The 20,630-nt window shown below is 35.6% G+C and overlaps 1 pseudogene; it reads right to left on the bottom strand.

The window, feature by feature from the left end:
* LOC113089638 (receptor-type tyrosine-protein phosphatase mu-like) overlaps positions 1-20,155 on the bottom strand; it is a 46,977-nt pseudogene extending 26,822 nt beyond the window's left edge.
* Between the last annotated feature and the right edge of the window lie 475 nt (positions 20,156-20,630).

Raw genomic sequence — 20,630 nt, 5'->3', positions numbered from 1 at the left:
AGTCATGCTTACAGTAACACTTACGCTTCCTTTTACAGTGACTTCAGTCACATGACTTCGCAAACAGACCCTAACAAATTTAAATGTACAAAATCAATAATCAAAAGAATACTTCACTAACAATAAAAATGCGCCATTATTTATTCAGACTCATATTATTCCAAACCTGCATGCTGTGATTTCAATGTGAAATTATGTTAATAATATAAATACATAATATAATATAATATGAAAACTAATAATATACAAATATTTTATATATATATATATATATATATATATATATATATATATATATATATATATATATATATATATATATATTATAATACAAATTTTTGAAATAATCAATATAAGTTTATATAGTTTTATTTATAAAAAAAACTAATTCATATAACCCTAGCCTCTGAAACTCAGCCTAAACTGGATGTAGCTGGCTTAAGCTGGTCTTCCAATCCTCCAACCCACCAGCCTGTTAAACCAGCCAACCAGCTAAGAATGGTTTTAGCCCTTTTTTTCAGCAGGGATATGATGCTCTATGTAAGAGACAGACTGAAATTTAAGCAGTTATTCAGTGTAAATCCAGAAACATAACAGAAAATTAACATCTTTGAGGTTTGGAACAACATGAGAGTAAGCAAATAAAGACAAAATGTACATTTTTGGATAAACTTTTCTTTTTGTATAAGTAAGGCAAGACACTTCAGGTGAAAAGGACAGAAATGTAGTTAATAATTATCACCAAAGCATTGTTTTTAAGGCATTATTTTTTTAAGAGATACTTGTATAGTTTTTGGTAGTATTTTGAATCAGACTTAATTTTTATGTTTTCTGCTTTCATGGTAACTTTAAAGTTTTTATAATTTTGTAGTGCTTTCACATTTTTGTTAGTTCCAATATTGTTTTTTTCTGGTTGTAGTTTTTATTTTATGATGTTATTATTATTTTATATTCTTTAATTTGCATACATTTCCAGAACATAAATCTGAACAATAGATAAAGCCAGGATGAAAATTATTGTTTGATTTGGTTGACTTAACAGAGATAAAGTTTTTTTTATCTCAAATGATTTTTGGATTTCTCATCTTATCACTCCATAAATCAGAAAATACTGTCAACAGACAGAAAATAATACATTTTCGCCATGTTTTTTAGGAATTAAATGTTGTATAAATCAGTGTAATTGGTAAATAAACAAACCCCCTCACTAAAACCCCTTAGAATATAGATAGGAATAAAACTCTAAGTTTTGGAATGTGCAAGTGTTACTGAAGTGGAAATAAAACCTCACCAACGTTAAAGATATGCATTTCTACCTTGTTTTTGGGACTGAAATGTTGTATAACTCAGGGTGAATAATAAATTAACAAACCCCTCAGTAAAAACCTTGAGAATAAAGATATTAATAAAACTCTAATTTTTGGAATGTGCAAGTATTACTGAAGTGGAGATAAAACCTCACCGCCTTTAAAGATATGCATTTTTACCTTGTTTTTAGGACTAAAATGATATATAAATCATTGTGAATGATATATGAACAAACCCCTTGGTAAAAACCTTCAGAATATAGAGAGGAATAAAACTCTAAGTTTTGGTGAATGTAAGTGCTGCTGCAGTGGAGAAACAAGCTAATTGCCTTTAAAAATGTGCATTTTACCACGTTTTTAGGAGTAAATTGTTGTATTAATCAGTGTGAATGATATATGAACAAACCCATTGGTAAAAACGTTCAGAATGTAGATATAAATAAAACCCTAAGTTTTGGTGAATGTAAGTGCTGCTGCAGTGGAGAAACAAGCTAATTGCCTTTAAAAATGTGCATTTTTACCACGTTTTTAGGAGTAAATTGTTGTATTAATCAGTGTGAATGATATATGAAGAAACCCCTCAGGAAAAATCTTCAGAATATAGAGCGGAATAAAACTCTAAGTTTTGGTGAATGTTAGAGCAGGTGAAGTGGAGATTAAAACTTTTAAATATATGTATTGTAACTAAAATCTACAGATGACAATAGATAAAGTGCAATAATGTAAACGCTTGTGTGTTTTGAGCAGTGCAATGTTTCTCCTGTAGTGTCTTTGCCTTAATTGCCTGAATTTTTTCAGTTAATCAATCAGTGTAAAAGAAAGCGCTTGATTGGTTTCCCATTCATTGGCGATGGATGATCATGACACGACGTTGCAGGAAGGGTGGATGAGTGGATGTGGAGGGAGGGAATCGATTGACTGCCCCGCTCGTTCATTCCTTTGTGAAATATCACGTGATAAAACTTCAAAGAAACACAGCTAGAATCGGCCTGTCTGTCTGTTTCGACCCTGATCTGAGATCTGCCATGAGGCCTGGGTGCTGTCAATCAACAGCAAAGCATGAGCGGATAATCGAGCGTGTGATGATGGATGTTCAGAGCCACACGGGCCAAAGCACAACAAGCCAAATCAAAGAGCAGAAACACGATGAAGATGAACACGGGAGGAGGATGATGATGAAGATGAGGTGGACTAGTGATGCTGTAAAGCCAATGGAGGTAGAGGAATGGGACACTAATGAAACACACAACCTCTGTCACGCTGATGAACTTACCATTAATGGGGACTTTTTAAGCAGATACATTAGAGGTTAAACGAGAGACAGAGAGAGAGCGAGAGACAGCCAGAGAGAAGAGAGAGAGAGAGAGAGAGGAGACAGGGTATAAGCAACAAATACACCAAAGAGAACTAGCAGAGCTCTGATCAGTCGCAGGGCGATCGGGGATCCAGGTGTTATGGGACTCAAATCACAATGAAGGAGAAAAATGGGTTTCAAAACAAAAGAAGAAATGCAAATAAAACTGATGAACATTGCAGTCGCTTCATGGAGATCTACAGAGCAGCTGCCTCGATTGAGTGTGCTGAGGTCAAAGGTCACACGGAGACCAATCATTTGTCAAATTACATGACCTCACCCTTAAAAATGATAAACAAAAATACAACTTTAATGGGGATTAAGATGATATTTGCTGAACTCAATGTGCTTTGTGCATTGTATTACTGGCTTCAAGACAATAAATGCATTTAATTAGAATTTAAAATGAAGATAATTAAAAATATAATAAAAATAACTAACTACATAAATAAATAATTTTATTATTGCTATAAATTGTAAAAAAAAAAAAAAACTATTAGTTAAAATTAAAAATAAAAAAATGGTAAAAAATATTAAACATTTATAAAAATGATAATAAAATCCCAAATATTAAACATATAAAAATTTAACTCTAAAAAATTATGATAAACAAACAAATATAAATACAATAAATGCATTTAATTATAAATTAGAATTACAGCAAATAAATAAATAAAATGAAACATTTAAAAATAATGAATAAAATGATTTAAAAAAATGAAATATTATTAATGCATTAAATTATTAATTACAATTCAAATAATAATAAATAGTTATAAATAAAAATTATAAAAATTTTGATAAACATTATAATAATAATAATAATAAAATAGAAAAATGGAAATATGTATTAATAGCAAAAATACTAAATAGCAAAAATGCTAAATATATAAAATATAATAAATGCAACAAACAAACAAAGAAATGGCAGTGCTTGATTTGAAGACATTTGAACAATAGATACTTGATGTCCAGTGTAAAATCTACATCCTAAGGCATAAGCGGTTGAGAAGTGCTGAAGCAGCAGCTGAGTTGATTGTGCTTCTGCTCATGTTGAACATCAGCATCATCTTCCCTGCTCCATAAACCCTTGTGTGCCGGAGGTAAAGCTTTGCTGTTTTTCCCCCGTTTTATTGTGTAATGTAAACCTGTTCCCGCTCGAGCGATCGTTTACACGTGCCGTTAGCCTAGAGTCATTCATATTTAATACATCGCTCTGAGCTCTTATTTTTCATTACATTATGTTTCAATTAAATTCTCAGGCCTTGCGAGGGCCGACTCTGGGGTATGGAGCTTTAGATAAATGCGGTGTAGAGGTGCCGTGAAAATGAGACAAAACCTCCTTTATTATTCTATTTTATCTTAGAACAAACCAATAAACAGCCGCAAAATAAGAAAAATAAAAACAAGTAGGTCAGAAAGAGCTGCTAAAGGCAGAAGAAACATTAGAGAGAATAGCAGAGAAGCAAAGAAACACCGGAGTGGATGTAGAGAACAAAACAGAAACGCTGATCCAGCCGTCCTCCTCCATAAACTACACAAAACATCCCAAGGGGAAAATCGACACCGGCAGAACCGTCTCCACATTTACACAGAAAAGCATTCGCTCATGAACCGCATCAGTGGAACCGCACTGACCTGAAGAACCACAGAGGGATGCATTTACACTTACATCCGCCAGGTGCTTTTATTGCATTTATCATCTCATCAGTTCTTCATGTCTAATGTAACATCATCATCGTCAGCCACGATGATGACGATGAAGAAACCCTAAAACTATTAAACTTGCACTCCTCAGTATCTTGGTGTTCACAAAAACAGCTTTCATAATAAAAAAAATATATTATTATTAAACAATATTTATAATGAATTTTATTGATTAATTATTTGCCTTGATTAATATATATATATTATTAATAATAATAATAATAATAATAATAATAATAATACTACATTAAAAACATAAAATAAACACATTAATAGTAATTAACACAATATATTAATTGAATACACATTTTAATAAAATAATAATTACATTTACAATATAATTTATTTTAAAAGAATATAAACAATTGAAATAATAATGTTATGTGTATAATAATAATAATAATAATAATAATAATAATAATAATAATAATACATTTAATTATATAAATAATAATTTTAATTTAATTAATACAAATTTGATAATAAAATGTATTGATTTATAAATGTTAATGCTTTTTTTTTTTAGAGTTTTCAAACGTGGCTTCAAACGTGGAATCCGACTGAATTCAGGGGATTGATTTACTAACATCACTGCAGCTACAGCATCATCCATCCACTCCTCCACATCCGGTCCACATGTCAGTGCATGCAAATGAGATGTCAGACAGGAAGTGACATCACAGATGGGATGGAGTGAAGGTGGAAGCCAAAGGAAGAGAAGCGACAGACAGACAGACGGGTGAGCTGATGAGAAGCTGTAAAACAACCCAAATCAAACCAACATGATGTGGAGGAACACAGACGAGACTCACCTAAGATCGCTGTGGGGACGAAGGGGTCTGGAGAGAGAGAGAAACACACACACACACACACACACACACACACACACACACAGAGAAACACACAAACCATCAGTCCGTCTCAATGAACAGCTCTAACTGAGCTCTATCTCAAAGATCTACTGTCCAGCTCAATGACCAGAGTCAGAAGATATTTCCTTCACTGTTTCTACTATAATCATGATTAAATGACTTGTTTTTATAAACAATCAGAAAAATTATTTCTTGATTTTAAGCTCCGAGGCGCTGTGTCTGCAGTAAATCAGCCGGAGCGTGTTTGTGCCGCATGCACACGCGTGTGGAGTGTGTGTTACCTGGGTAATATGTGTTTGGGATGCTGCTGCTCAGCGTGTTCGTCTTCACCGTCAGAGAACACGGAGAAGATCCGGCTTCACAGAGACAAACAGCACAGAAAAAACACTTTACAAACACACAATACTAGTGTTGGAACTAAAACCATATATTATCTCGAACAAAAAGTCCATATTTGAAATATTTAAATATTATTACTGCTGTATTTATATATGCATGATAAATGTACACAGTACACAAACATATGTTATGTAAACAAAACCAAAAAAAAACTGTTATTTTGGATGCGATTAATCGCGATTAATCACGATTAATCGATGCCCAGTACTAATTAGCAATAAATAAGTAAACTAAACAAAAATTCTAACCATTGCCTGGAAATAATTAAATTGAAGTACTACAATGACTAAATGAATAAAAACTAAACAAATAAACTAAAACTAAAGCAAATTAAGATAAATTCTGAAATAGTAGCAAGAAAAAACTAATAAAAATTATAAAATCACTTAACAAAATATGAAATAATGTCCAATTTAAAATACAAATGAATGTTTTTATATCAAGCTAATGCTGAAATAACACTGGCACACAGCTCTGTGTAATCGTGCCACAGTGCAAAACATGCTAATGCTCTTAAACATTACACAGGTTTAATTCTGCTCATATCCCTTTGTGTTCTGCGATGGATGTGCAGCTGTCAGCAACACGTGTTTCTGTTGTGTGTGTGTGTGTGTGTGTGTGTGCAGAGACGGCGATCTGAGGACATGTCTGCAGGAGAGCATGCGTCTGTGTGTCTGCGTCTGCGATTAAAGCGCTCTCTCAGTCAGATCCATCAGGAGCGTCTGTGAGGACAAGTGTTTGTGACAGCTGCTTTATCACAATGAGTGTGTGTGTGTGTGTGTGTGTGTGTGTTTCCCTCACAGCGTCCGTTGAGTGTGTGTGTGTCCATGAATGAAAGCGCTTCATCACAGTTAGTTCCCTGCTCCGTGTAGCTCTTGTCCATTGAGTTCACCATCACGGTCATCTCCTGTCTCGTGCTGCTCAGAGTCTCCTTGCGCTTCTTCGCCAGCTTCCTGCCAATCAAAGATAAAATAACAGCATTAGAGATGTGATAAAAAGGGACACACGACCTGTATGCAGCTTGAACACTGTGTGGGAATTTGTAACACTGTTTCCCACAATGCAATGTTTTTTTGTTTCATTTTATTTTAATGTCTTTTATTTTAAAGTATTACAATTTTGTTGTGTTTTATGTTTATTTTATTTCAGTTTTAGTATCACTGGGATACTTTTAGTTTTTATTTATCTATAAACCACTTATACCATATACAATAAATACTTTATCTATTTCATTTTAATATTTTAGTAATTTTTATGTGTGATATTGTTTTTTTCTTTTGGACTGTATAATTTTTAGAAATTTTATTTCAGTTCTGAATTTAGTTATTTTAATTGAAAATGAGATGTTGCATTGGAAACTACTTGAAATTATAACTTTGTGTTTTATTTTATTTTATTTCAGTAAAAGTTAATTTAAGTTACAAATTTAAGTATATCAAAATAAACTAGACAAAAAAGTTTAAGACAAACTTTAGGTTGGCTTGAAAAGGCCTAGCCTGAAAAGTTTTAAGTTGTTGTTGCCTGACCAGAGAGTTTGAAAAGGTTTGAAAAGTTTACAACTTACAACTTACAAACATGTCACTAGCATGTTTCTAGCATGATTAGCATGTTACTAGCATTTTCCTAGCATGATTAACAAGTGACTAGCATGTTGCTAGCATGATTAGCAAAGTGACTAGCATGTCGCTAGGATGATAACCAAGTTACTAGCATGTCGCTAGCATGTTACTAGCATGATTTACAGGTGACTAGCATGTATGTCGATAGCATGTTTTGTAACACACTTAGCATGTTACTAGCATTTTCTTAACATGATTAGCAAGTGATTAGCATGTCGCTAGCATGATTAGCAAGTGACTAGCGTGTTCCTAGCATGATTAACAAGTGACTAGTGTGTTGATAGCATGATTACCAAGTTACTAGCATGACGCTAGCATGATACTAACATGTCATTAGCATAATAAACAAGTGACTAGCATCATTCTAGCATGATAAGCATGTTACTAGCATGTTACTTGCATTATTAACAAGTGACTAGCATGTCGCTAGCATGATTAACAAGTGACTAGCATGTCGTTAGCATGATTAGCAAGTGACTAGCATGTTGTTAGCATGATTACCAAGTTACTAGCATGTCGCTAGCATGATACTAGCATGTCATTAGCATAATTAGCAGGTTAATAGCATGCTACTACCATGATTAGCATGTTTATTTTAGTATATCAAAATAAATTATCATATTTTCAGTATACATATATATATAAAACCTTGTGTAATACAAATTTTTTCATTTAACATTTATTTTAAGTAACTTTTTAAAATGTTTTAATTTTAGTTAACTATAATAACTCTGGTTTGGCTCCGTAATATTTGACACTGAATGCATTGAATTAAAGCGGCTATACTATAATAATGCACAGTTTGAAAAGTTTATAGTTTCATCCTGCATGCATGCATTCAAACAGCATTTAAAACGGTGCAAGTATTTGGTTCTGAACACAAAATGCCTTTAACTTTGTAAATGAGGAACAGGTCGAGAGTTCGACAAATGTGTTTTAGCGAGCAAAGAGCAGTTCTGAAGAAACACTCAAGGTGGTCGCCCATTAAACTAATCAAAAGAAGCTAATTTTAATGAGCAGGGCCTGATTAAGATGCCGGAGTCACCCTCCCAATTAAACCCTGAAATAATTCTAATCAATGCCCCACCAAGATCCTCGAGGAGCACCGGCGCTCCGTGATTACAGCCGCACACGTGTGTCCTCCAACACGCACGTCCACATCTCCACACCAGAGCAGATGTTAGAGAATAATGGAGTTCTGCTTTAATTCAGTTAACCTGCCTTCATCTGCTAACGATCCGCAAATGCAAATGAGGCCAAAGTACTCAGCCAATCCGTGGGAGGGAAATTAGCGTGTGGTTCCTCGCCTGAGGCTCGACTTCCCAAAGTGGATCCGCAGGTAATTTCCAATGAGATTTTGGAAACGGCGCCAAGCCACAAAGTAAGCAGATGCAGCAAGTTTCTACAAACTACAAACTCCATTAAAGCTTGGAGATCAGCAGAAGACATGAGTGATGAGCTGAGCGAACGGGTTACACCGCCATGAGATTAGCCTCGCTAAACAACACGCCATATTCCATCAGGACAAAGTTCAGAACATCTGAGTGAAAACCCAATCTCCACTCAGCAGACAGACTTAGATTCCGCTCCCACACTAAACAGTTTACACTCAGAAATCACCGGTAAATTTCACAAATCGTTACCAAGAATCGATGTTGTGAGTAATTAAGAGAGACTGAAACAGCACAGTGAAGCTGGGTCATTACGTTGGCCTGTTTCTTCCAGCATCACAGAGAAGAGTTGAATTAAAATGTTACTTTTAAATGTTGTGCTTTTTATTTCTAAAACACAGGTTAAATGAGCTTAAATGTAGGCTGGGGTTTTTGCAGGGCTCACCTGAGGGCCTGGTTTGAAATCGTGTACATCGCACAAATAAATAAAGAGGAAAAAGATACAAATGAAACAACAATTCAGGTACAGAAACCTAGAATGATTCAATGGAATATAGTGAGTGTGTGATAGTGTGTGTGTGTGTGTTTGTGTGTGACAGTGTGTGTGTGTGTTTTCATTGATTGTGTCCAGCAAACGCAGGATCCTTCAAAGTGTAACGCACACCGCAGATGAAACTGCACGGCATGCTGGGACTTGTGTTGTGTCACACACAAGCGCTGCTGTTGTAGGCGTTTAACACGAGCGTCCCGCAGCACACGTGTCTTCATTAGATCCGCTCGGACACGAGGAACAGTGGGGAATTGTGGGATGCGTGGTGCGCCGCTGGTCTGGGATCAGCACATGAGCGAGAGCCAACAGAGACTAAAGACACACCACACTAAACTACAATTAAACCAGAGACAATACAGAATCAGAACACACCAAACAATCCCACACTTTAATACAGCAACTCCACAAAGATTAAGACTAGAGATTTAAAAGAGTTTAACCTCAGCGTGAACTGATTAACTCAAAACCTTTAGTATTAATGAACAGATGTTCATATTAACATTAACTAATAGTCCATGTGACCCTAACTGAACAAACAAATAAATAAAAATAAAAACTCACTTTAAATAAGCATTAACTGAAATCAAATAAATGAGTATTTTTTACATTTTATTTATTATTATACCTGTTGCAAAGGAAATGTACTAAAATAGCAAAAACTGAAACTAAAAGAACAATAATCAAAAAATCTATATAGGCATTTAAAAAACAAACAAATCCAACATTTTTAAAATAAAGCTAATTAAAATTAAATGAAAGTAGCCTATACAAATAAAAACTAATTCAAATATGCAATTTTTTTTTAATTCATTGATAGTTAATGAAAAGCTGATAATAAATTAAATTATTTAAATTAAAATATAAAATAAAATAAAATAAATTATATAATAAATAATTGACAGGATGAACAAAACAAGCAATGTGATTTATTTATCTGCATGCCATGTGACCAATTAAATGACATTAGAGAACCATTGACGTGAATGTGTTGACAAATAATTGAAATTAAAATTGATTTTAGGTAAAAAAAAATATCTGACTAAATCAGCTCAGTTTTTGATGGAATCATTAAGAGAGTGAATCATGAATCAGACAATCTCTCTCTTTCTCTCTCTCTCTCTCTCTCAGAATGAGGCCAAACCCAAGAGGAGAAGACCTCTGAAGATGCTGATGATTGACAGCAGCTCACTGCCGTGATAAATCAATAACACAGGTCTATACAACACAATCCACTACATGTGTGTTTCTCACAAACACTGATGGGAATCACCAGCAACCCAACACTGCAACTCTGCTTCGTTCTTATTCCACCGGAGCCCGGTTCCACCGATAACTATTTAACTTTTAACTACAAGTGTTTGGTGTGTTTGAGAACGCCTTGAGGTGGCTGATCCATATTTGTATCTATGGGTGGTTATAGGTCTGAGATTAGTTCTGTCTCTACTGGCGTCCCTCAGGGGTCGGTTTTAGGTCCTTTACTTTTTAACATTTATTTATCACCTTTAGGCCACCTTTTGAGATCACTCGACCTGCATTAACATTTGTATGCAGACATAACACATATTTACAGATGTCCTTTGATTCTTTTGTCCAGGCCACTGTCAAAACATCTTTTTTTCTACCTGAGAAATATCGCAAGATTGCGTCCTATGTTATGTTTTACAGTCGCGGAGTATTTTCAGTTGCTTCCAGTAATTTTCTAATAAACGGATCTGGTCTGAACAAAAACCCAATTCTTGATTCCCACACATATAAATAAGCTAACAGCTCAGCATGACAAACAAACAAACAAAAACCAGCACGAGGAAAACATCAGGACATGAGGCTGATGGACTTCAATCAACTTCATGCAACGAACACCAACCATGCAGGAAAACTGGAGCCAAACGCCGGAAGCATGTGATGACTGCGATTAATAAACATGATGATGATTTATGAGATGAAGGGTAATTTCAGGTTAAGGAAAAGCATGATTCCCTTCCCTGAGCTGGGCAACAGAAAGACAAGGAGAAGTTTCCTTTGGTAAACTGCTTCTTCTAATCATCTACAAGCTACAAAGCTATAAATGAATCATCAGTAATCAAATCAAGGCTCTGATTGGACGAGCTACAGCATTCACAGACAGGCATTGGACAGCAGATGATGGAGAATCACATTAAAACTTCAAGACGCCTCATGATCATAACAATTACAGATAACACTTTCTGATTGAAATGCACGGCCGAATGTTAACCCTCGAGGCGCCGGAGCCGATCGTAACCGGAGGGTCATGCAGGTCGAGCATAGCATGGCACTAACAGTGTACAAAGGTGTTTTACTTACAGGTAGTAAGTGTAGGACTGATAGGTTCTCCTGCCCAGTGCAGTGGTGGAGGGGGTTAAGCAGTGGAGGGGGATGAAGATGGAAGGAAAGAAAAAGTAAAAAAATATTAATGTTACGAAACGACTGAAAATGAACAGAAGCAGACATGGTGGCATTCGTGAGAGAGAGAGAGAGAGAGATGTGCGGTGGTCACTGCACAAACCTGAACGCTGATCATATGACCAACCAGAGGGACATATGACTTATAGATATTCAGTTTTTAACTGTATTTTTAAATCAAATAAATGCAGTCTTGGACAGAAGAGACTTCTTTCTTTCTTTGCACTGGTAGTGTATAACACAGCTGTATCTGCTCTGCATCTAGAATCTCTCTGTGAGCATTAATATGTGCATTAATCTTAAAGTCTTTATGAGGACGATGTCAAAGGTCAATCAGAGACAGACACATCACTGTACATTAGCAATAAAACCAACATTAATTCACCTTCCTCAACGCATCTCCCAATTTTTCAGGATGTAATTAGACGACTATAAAAACATTTGGGCAGTAAATGACCAGCGTCCAGAACGTGCGCTCGGCCTTAAACGAGGAATTAGCGTGTTCGCCTCACACGCTCCGTTCTAATCTAATTCAGCAAATTAAACCAAATAGATGCGAGAGATTCAATCACGCTCGTTCATTTGATTAAAGCATATTGAATGGGATTCGATTAAAATGTCTGCGGAGTGATCAACGCTCATCTCTCCGGGAGGGAAATTTGGTGAATCCGGTGTTTGGGATTATTGAACACGCGTGTGTGAAGTAAACCCGTCTCTCCATGCACATGACATACAGAAACAGAACTGAAGACCCTAGAGCAGCGCTTCTCAACCTCTTCTGCTTCTTAAAAAATACAAATAAACCCCAAAATGATGTTTTAGTGTTTGAATAGCATTTCAATTAATATTATGTTTATATGACTGCATTTTAGAGTTGAGAAGCGCTGCTTTATTCACATTCATGTAACTGTGCAAATGAACACATTCTGTATCAGATGCTTCACAACAACATCATCAGTATTTCTATCATTTGTGCCAGTAAAATTCACACCTTTCCAAAGCTTATATTTCTTGCAAATATTGCATCTTTTAGTTTGGAACTAAAATTAAACCATACAAATAAAATTCCATTATTTAAAAATAGGGCTGCAACTAATAATCATATTGATATTCGATTAATCTTCTTCGATTGATCGGACACAACTCCAAATATTGTTAACTATTAAAATGTATTATTTTAATAAAAACAATTAATTTTATTCCAATATAAAAAATGCTGTCTCAATTTTTCTAGAATTAATAATCGGTAATTGATAATCAAATTAATTGTAGATTATTTTCAGTATCAATTGTTGCAGCCTTAAATTTAAAATCAACATTAATTGAAAAAAAAATGTTTTTACTTATTTTATTTCAGCTTGATGTACTAAAATAACTAAAACTAAAATTGAAATAAATTATACATTTAACAAAATCTGTATAAACTATAAAAAAGTCCAAGCAATTGCTGAAATTCCACAAGATTTGGAATATATATATATTTATATATATATAATATAGATTTTTTTAAATCTGCCCTGGGATTACAGATCGAAATTATAAACCCTGGATAAATCTGAGGGACATTTTACATTGATTTCATATATTATTAATGTGTATTTTCCCTGATAAATGGGATAAATAAATGGAAATAGAATTACCAGAAAGTAGCAATTAAAAACCTGCAATTATATCTGAGATGATGACAACAGACAAAACTGTGTTTGCTCACATTTTGTTCAGATAGACACGTGTGAGATTCACTGTCTATAAACTGTATATAGTTCAAGATCATGGCAGTAAATGGCTATTATATTTACTTTAGTGGTTCTAAAGCTTTCTGTATTGGGCTGTTTTATATTCAGCAGGGCAAAAGGCTAATCTGGAGCCAACAAACAGCAGCTGAAACTGACTCTGGATGATCCACGAGCAGCTAATGTGAACTAGCCTCCAGCTAACGACGAGCTTTCATCAGTCACACAATCACGGATCTACTGAGATTCCCTCGTCTTTATGAGATGCAGGGTCATCAGTAGAACGGCTCTTTATCAGGCCATTATACAGCATTTTAACCATGCTTATCAACATAATTAGATTAATAATTCAGTGTTGCATAGACAATGTGGATGAAAGGTCAGGTGGAAATTGGAGGAAAATGTATTATTAATATCTGTGGTTAAACTCTAGACAAGTCCTGATCTGACTACGGATGAGACAAAAGTTTGGACACATCTGCTCATACTTAATTAATATTAATGTCCAGGTTAGAATAATAGTCACAGGACACTGAAATAACAGAGTTTCTTTCTGGTGGATTTCCAGGGAATTCATGCTTTGAAAGTTATTTTATGTTAAATGTATAAACCTAGTTATTCTGTATAAAAAAAAAAAGAATAGAACATTTAAATGCAACTCAAATACATAGAGGCCTAAATACCGTGTTTTGAGTTTAATTTCAAACATTTAAGCAGAGGTCTTTAGATGAAAAGTTCTTAAAATAAACTAAGTCACATGTGTCCAAACCTTGGTTAACGGCGGTGCTGTCACCCATAAACATGGTAAAAATGGTCACTGTGTGTGTGTGTGTGTCTCAGTTCTTACCGTTTCTTCATGAGCAGCACAACGCCGAGGAAGATGATGACGAAGAGCAGTATTCCTGCGATGACGCCGGCGATCTTCACCGTGTGGTCGGTCTGTTTCTCCGGCTCCACCGCGTTGGGTTTGTGCGTCGCTGCACCTGAGATCAACCAAAGGTCAAATGTCATGCAGAAGATGGTTTTAGGCAAGACACTACATTTCATGCACTGCACTGTTTTGCGTCATAAAATGTCTGCATTTGAAAATTTCTCCAAATTAGTATCACTTGCATACACCGAAACTTAGAGTTTTATTCCTATGTATATTCTGAGGGTTTTTACTGAGGGGTTTGTTTGTTCATATAATTCACACTGATTTATACTAAATTGTATTCCTAAAAACATGGCGAAAATTTATTTGTTTTCTGTTTGTTGACAGTATTTTCTGATTTATGGAGTGATAAAACATTAATAATTGTTCTGACTCATGCACACTTTTCAAAACCTTATCTTCTCTTCTCTTAAATATAATTGCACACTCTCTCTCCTTCTTCTCTCCACACTCGGAGAAAGACGTTTCCAAACTTATCCTTTCCAGTCATCTTACTACCTGTCTGCTTGATCTGATCCCCACACACCTCCTTCAGGACATTTCTTCTTCAGTTATACCCATGCTCACTCAGATTATCAACACCGCTCTTCACACTGGTACATTTACCTCAGCATTTAATCAGGCTTGGATAACCCCACTGCTTATAAAACCCTCTCTAAAAATCCAGCACTTTTAGAAAACTACAGACATGAAATGTCTTCTTTTCTCCATCCTCATGGAGATGGGAATCTCTGGAACCATACTCCTGTGGTTCAAATCTTACCTCTCTGGTAGGTCGTTTTAGGGTGTTTTGGAGGGGTGAGGTTTCTAAACACAACTTCTTGCTAGTGGGGTTCCTCAAGGCTCAGTGCTTGGACCGGTTCTCTTCTTCATCTACATGTTATCTGTCATTCAGAAGCATGTCTTTTCCTATCACTGCTATGTTAATGACACTCAACTCTACTTTTCATTCCATCTGACGGTAGCTGTTCACATTGCATCCTCTCTGGGAGACATTTCTAGCTGGATGAACGACTGATGTTTGCCTATCGTTGTGAACGATGCCACATGGCGCATCCAAGAGGCACAAAATCACTCTCACTGACCTTTTCCTGGACTGTGTCCAGCTGCTGGAACAACTTGCTGATCTCAATCCCAGCAGCTTAAGCCACTTTCAAAAAACATCTGAAGACACATCTTTTTTGTCAGCACCTGACCAACTAAAACGAACATTTATCTTTTGAATTGTATTCTATTCATTTTGTCTAATTTATTTTAAAATAAACCTTGCTATGTGTATTGTGCTAGACTAACTAGTCACATCACATGTATACTGTTTCTCCCTTGTTGTTATGATTGCGTCTATTGTACTTCTCATTTGTAAGTCACTTTGGATAAAAGTGTTAACTCTAATATGTCACCAAAATCAAATGAGAATGTTGAACTTGGTTCTATCCAATGTTCAGATTTATGTTCTGGAAATTAGATTAGATGGTACCTCATGTCATATTTAACATTGCATTGTTGTCTATAGTTTTGAGCTCGTCAGTATGACAGATTCTTCAGTTCATCCACACACACACACACACACATGCAGTGAGAGAGTGAGTTTCTGACCTGTTAGCTGACTGTCTCCAGCGGCCGGAGCGATGCGAACGTAAGGAGTGGTGAGCTGCGTCACCAAGATAGCAGCTGCAAGAACAAGACCCACACACATGCAGAAAGACAGAGAGAATCAGTGTGTGTGTGTGTGTGTGTGTGTGAGAGAGAGAGAGAGAGAGAGGAGAAACAAACAGGAGAAAGAAGAAAACGAGCAGTTACTGAAAACCTGACAACATGCAGAGCTTCGTCTTCACACACAATCTTTTATAATCCCATGTCTCTCGTCTCACATTGCTCTTACTTTAACCTGAGTTAGTAATTACCCCCAGGTTAATGTGCTTATTTGCATATTTACAAGGTTAATAACATTAACTGGACATGTGCAGCGTGTGAACCGCTTCAGAAGCCGAATCAGGCTGCACTAACAGTGTTTGGTTTGTCAGATATCTGTCACTGCTTCGTCATGCTGATTACACGCACGATGTTACGTGTCAAATTAATTACATTTTCAATGCCTGCTTGCATAAATTAGTATACCTACCTTTGGTAGCGACACGGACGCAGTCGATCTTGGTCTCCTGAAAAACAAAAAATACATACACAAATCTCAAACATCTTGAATGATACTGGTCTTTGGCCAACATGTGCTGTTTTTAAAAGTGCTAGAGAAATCACAGCTATTGACTGATTGATTGGTACACTGTGTCACACCTCAGTGATTGGGACTTCTGAGATAATAATTATATTACATTACATATATTACTGTGTTAACAGTAATTGCGAGTGGTGCACATCAGTCATCTGTGACGTGTACTGATGATTTCCAGTGTTTTCTACAGAAGTAAGTAATGTTTTACTCTTGTCAGCAGAATGAAAACAGTCCAGTACTGATTCTGCTAGTGTATGACTCCAGTGATGTATATGCTGATATATTTTCTATGCCTGCTAAGCAGCTGCAGCATTAAAAGTGCATTTCAGCTGAATGCTGTATGTGAGCGTTCAGAACGAGCACCTGGAGCACGACTCTCTTTACTGCCTGTAATCAAACTAACGTCTGACATCAGTCTTCTGCTACACAAACACTTACAGCAAAGCACCGTGTTCTGCTTTATTACTGCTGGTCTTTTTAATCTGCTGACTGCTGTGCTCTCCTGTTCTGTCAGTTTATCAAAGCCAGCGTACTGTTATTGAACATAAACAGCGTTTCAAAAGACTGAAACTACATCTATACATCTGTTCAGATTACAACAATCGTTTACGCACAGCTACACATTAGTAACCACTTAGAAACACATTGGCAACGCCCTAGCAACCACCAGAGCCAGTGCAACAGTGTAACAATTCCCTAGGAACATCCTTAATTAAATGTAACCTTTTTTGTCTTGGTTTCCCACAGAATATCTAAAAATGCATGAAAAAACAAAAAGACAAATTTACATGAGAAGCAAAACTGCATCAGATATTAAGACTTTTTTTTGTCTATTTTGTAATTTGCCACACTCCAGTGTCAGATTTGTTCACTTGCTTTACGTATTTAAAAAAAGAGAAAAAAATGCACTCCAATTAAAAAAACAACAACAACCTTGAAACCTAGTCTTGATATCTTACGCACTCAAAGGATCTTGTTATAAGGAATTTCAGATAATTAGTCACACTCATTAAGAAGAGGATTCTTTGAATAGTTTTGCTTTCGTTCTGTGTTTCTGTAATCTCCAGCTTCTCTTATACAGCACAGTGGCATTTAAACACACTTCCACCTCCACTCGTCCATTAGAGCCTAAGGACGACCTTTGACCTGCCGAACGACACTCATGACAATATAAACAAACACTCGTCCCGCTATTATAAAGAAAGCAAACACTAATGTGCATTTAGCAGCACATGCAGCGTCCGACGCCACTGAAAGGCCTGATTTAATGAATTACAGCTCTTGAATAGACAGATCTCGGTAAGTGCCCGTCCGTATCCATCAGGAGGCTAAAACACAGATCCTCGGTCAATTAGGACATCAATTACAGCCGCCGGCTCCTCCACAGCCTTTTACAGCAGCACGACTGTCAATCCGAACAGTGGCTTTTCTTTAAAAGCACGGTGAGAGAGCGAGATGCATTAAGTCAAAGCCAGTTAATTCACGCATGACACTCTAAAGCCTCGAGAAACGTGGCTGTGATCCTCAAAGTGTTTTCTGATCGGCACCTGCTCCCGAAGACTTCTTCCGTGTGTTTCTGAGAACGAGGGACTTTCTTCTCTCTCTTTCTTACCACAATTACTCTCCTCATCGACTCGTGTGTCATTATCTGCCTGTTAACTGCAGCGTTTCTCGCTGTCATCACTTCTGTCTATCCCATATCATCTGAAATTATCATTCAGCACTGCAAAATAACTTAAGAAGCAAAATAACTTCGCATCAGAAGTTATGCTTAAAACAAGGGCAAACATCTGCCGATGTGATCGGAAAATCAGCTTAATTCAAAGGGACTCCATTGGCAAATATTTTCCTGTTCGAAGCATAAACTTAATTTTGATATTAAATCATTTTGCTTCTCCAGTAAATGTATCCAGATTCAAGGATGTTTAGATGTTTGTGCTGGAAAACAAGACAAAAAATCAAGTGAACAAGTGCCAAAATGTGAGTGAAAACCAAGATCCCAATGCAAGCCAATGCAAGATCACATGGTCTAGGAATCTAATTCTGAACACATCTGTTTAAGCTCTTACAGTAGTTACATGCAACCAAATAATCCATAACTGTATTGAAAAACACATCAGTCAATATGACTGAGCTCAATCTGAATGCCATTTAAAGACATGAAAAAATCTGATCAATAGGAAAAAATTAGACATCTTGAATATGATTATCTCAGTGGATTCAAACATTACTTGTGCACACGCATGTGTTCACCACAGCCCTTTCATAATATGGCTAATGTTTACATATATTTTACTTTGTACAAACTAGTCCGTGAATGAGAATATTTACTAACTATAATTCCAAAATAATCGTTGTATTATTCATTTTTGAGTCGCTTTGAATAAAATCATCTGCTAAATGAATAAAATGTAAAATGCAAAGATTTGCAAAACAAAAAAAAAAAAAAAAAAAAAAGAAATATATATATATATATATATATATATATATATATATATATTGACATATGTGTCAGCTATAAGACATATACTTGTGGCAAAAACGTCAATTATTGCAATGGTTTTCACTGGACCTGAAAAATGCAGGTTTATTTTAGTGTCCTTGAGATACTGTTATAATTGTATTAATATAATCTCTTTTGTAAGTTGCTTTGGATAAATGCATAAATGTAATATTTCGAATCAGTTATTATTGCATATATTTTCCATTTAATTTTTATTTTAGTTAAAAGTTAGTTAATTTGTTGTTTTCGTCATTTTAGTAGTTATTTTATGTATTTAATATTTATATTTTTTCTTTATTTAACTTGTTTTGGTTATTTTTTTGTGAATAAAGAAACTAAAATTAATTGAGAAATATATATATATATATATATATATATATATATATATATATATATATATATATAAATAAAAAATGGATAGTTCTGGTCCTTGATTCTGATTGGCTGAGCCACCTTCAAAGGTGTTGTAAATGACTCTACAAAGTAACATTTCACCTTTGTTTACTTCTGTGTGTTGCTCGGCAACCACTTTGCGTAACAATCACAACTGATTCTGAGGAGCTACATTCTTTGGTGGAAGAATACTATTGTTATTAATATCTTTACACTTTATTTTTGTCTTTGTGAAACCTTCCTATGTATATGGAATAAACATTTATAAAAGCAGTAAGCCCCATGGAAGCTGTAGTTTTCAGTGATTTTATAAGAGCTATAACAACGCCCCTCAGCTGTTAGAAAACCTCTGTCAGCTTCACTGGGCTTATTGCTTATATACATATATATATATATATAACACACACACACACACTATTTGTATTTAATTAGCAGTGTTTTTATTTCCTCAGTGTTTGGTCAGAGTGAACGCACCCCGTTGGCGGCGCTGACGGCCTGATAGTAGATGCTGTAGCTCTTGTGAGGAAGCAGCGGGGCGTTCCAGTATCCTCCGTAGGTTCGGTTGTCTCCGATGGTGAAGGTCTGCGGCTGTGAGACGCCTGCGGAGGGGAACTCAGCGCTGTAGTAGTACTGAGAGTTCAGCACGCTGGCGTTCTGATAGTGAACCGGCAGCGGATAACAGCGCAGGATCTCCACGTCACCTCCACGAAGCCCTTCGAGGACGCTCCTCCTCAACAACCACCTGATACACACTGAGACAGAGCACTGCATCACTGGCCATACTGCATACTACAGCCCACACAGATACTGCATGCATTCATCAGTGATGCATTCAGCTGAACAAAAGTGACAGTAAAGACATTTATAATGTTACAGAAGATTTCTATTTCAGATAAATGCTGTTCTTTCTGAACTTTCCGTTCACCTGTGAATCCTGAAAAATAAAACATCATTTCCACAAATATTGAGCAGCAAACTATGAACATGATAATAATATGTGAGCAGTAAATCATCATATTATTCTGATTTCTGAAGATCATGTGACACTGAAGACTGGAGGAATGATGCTGGAAATACAGCGGAGCATCACAGAAATACATTACACTTTAACACAGATTCACACAGAACAGATGATTTACAGTAGAATAATATAATTTTTTACAGTGTTTATTATATATATATATATATATATATATATATATATATATATATATATT

This window comes from Carassius auratus, unplaced genomic scaffold (assembly GCF_003368295.1).
Source record: "Carassius auratus strain Wakin unplaced genomic scaffold, ASM336829v1 scaf_tig00050854, whole genome shotgun sequence".
Lineage (NCBI taxonomy): Eukaryota > Metazoa > Chordata > Actinopteri > Cypriniformes > Cyprinidae > Carassius > Carassius auratus.
The sequence above is the reverse complement of the archived record's forward strand: the minus strand, read 5'-3'. Positions and strand labels throughout refer to the sequence as shown.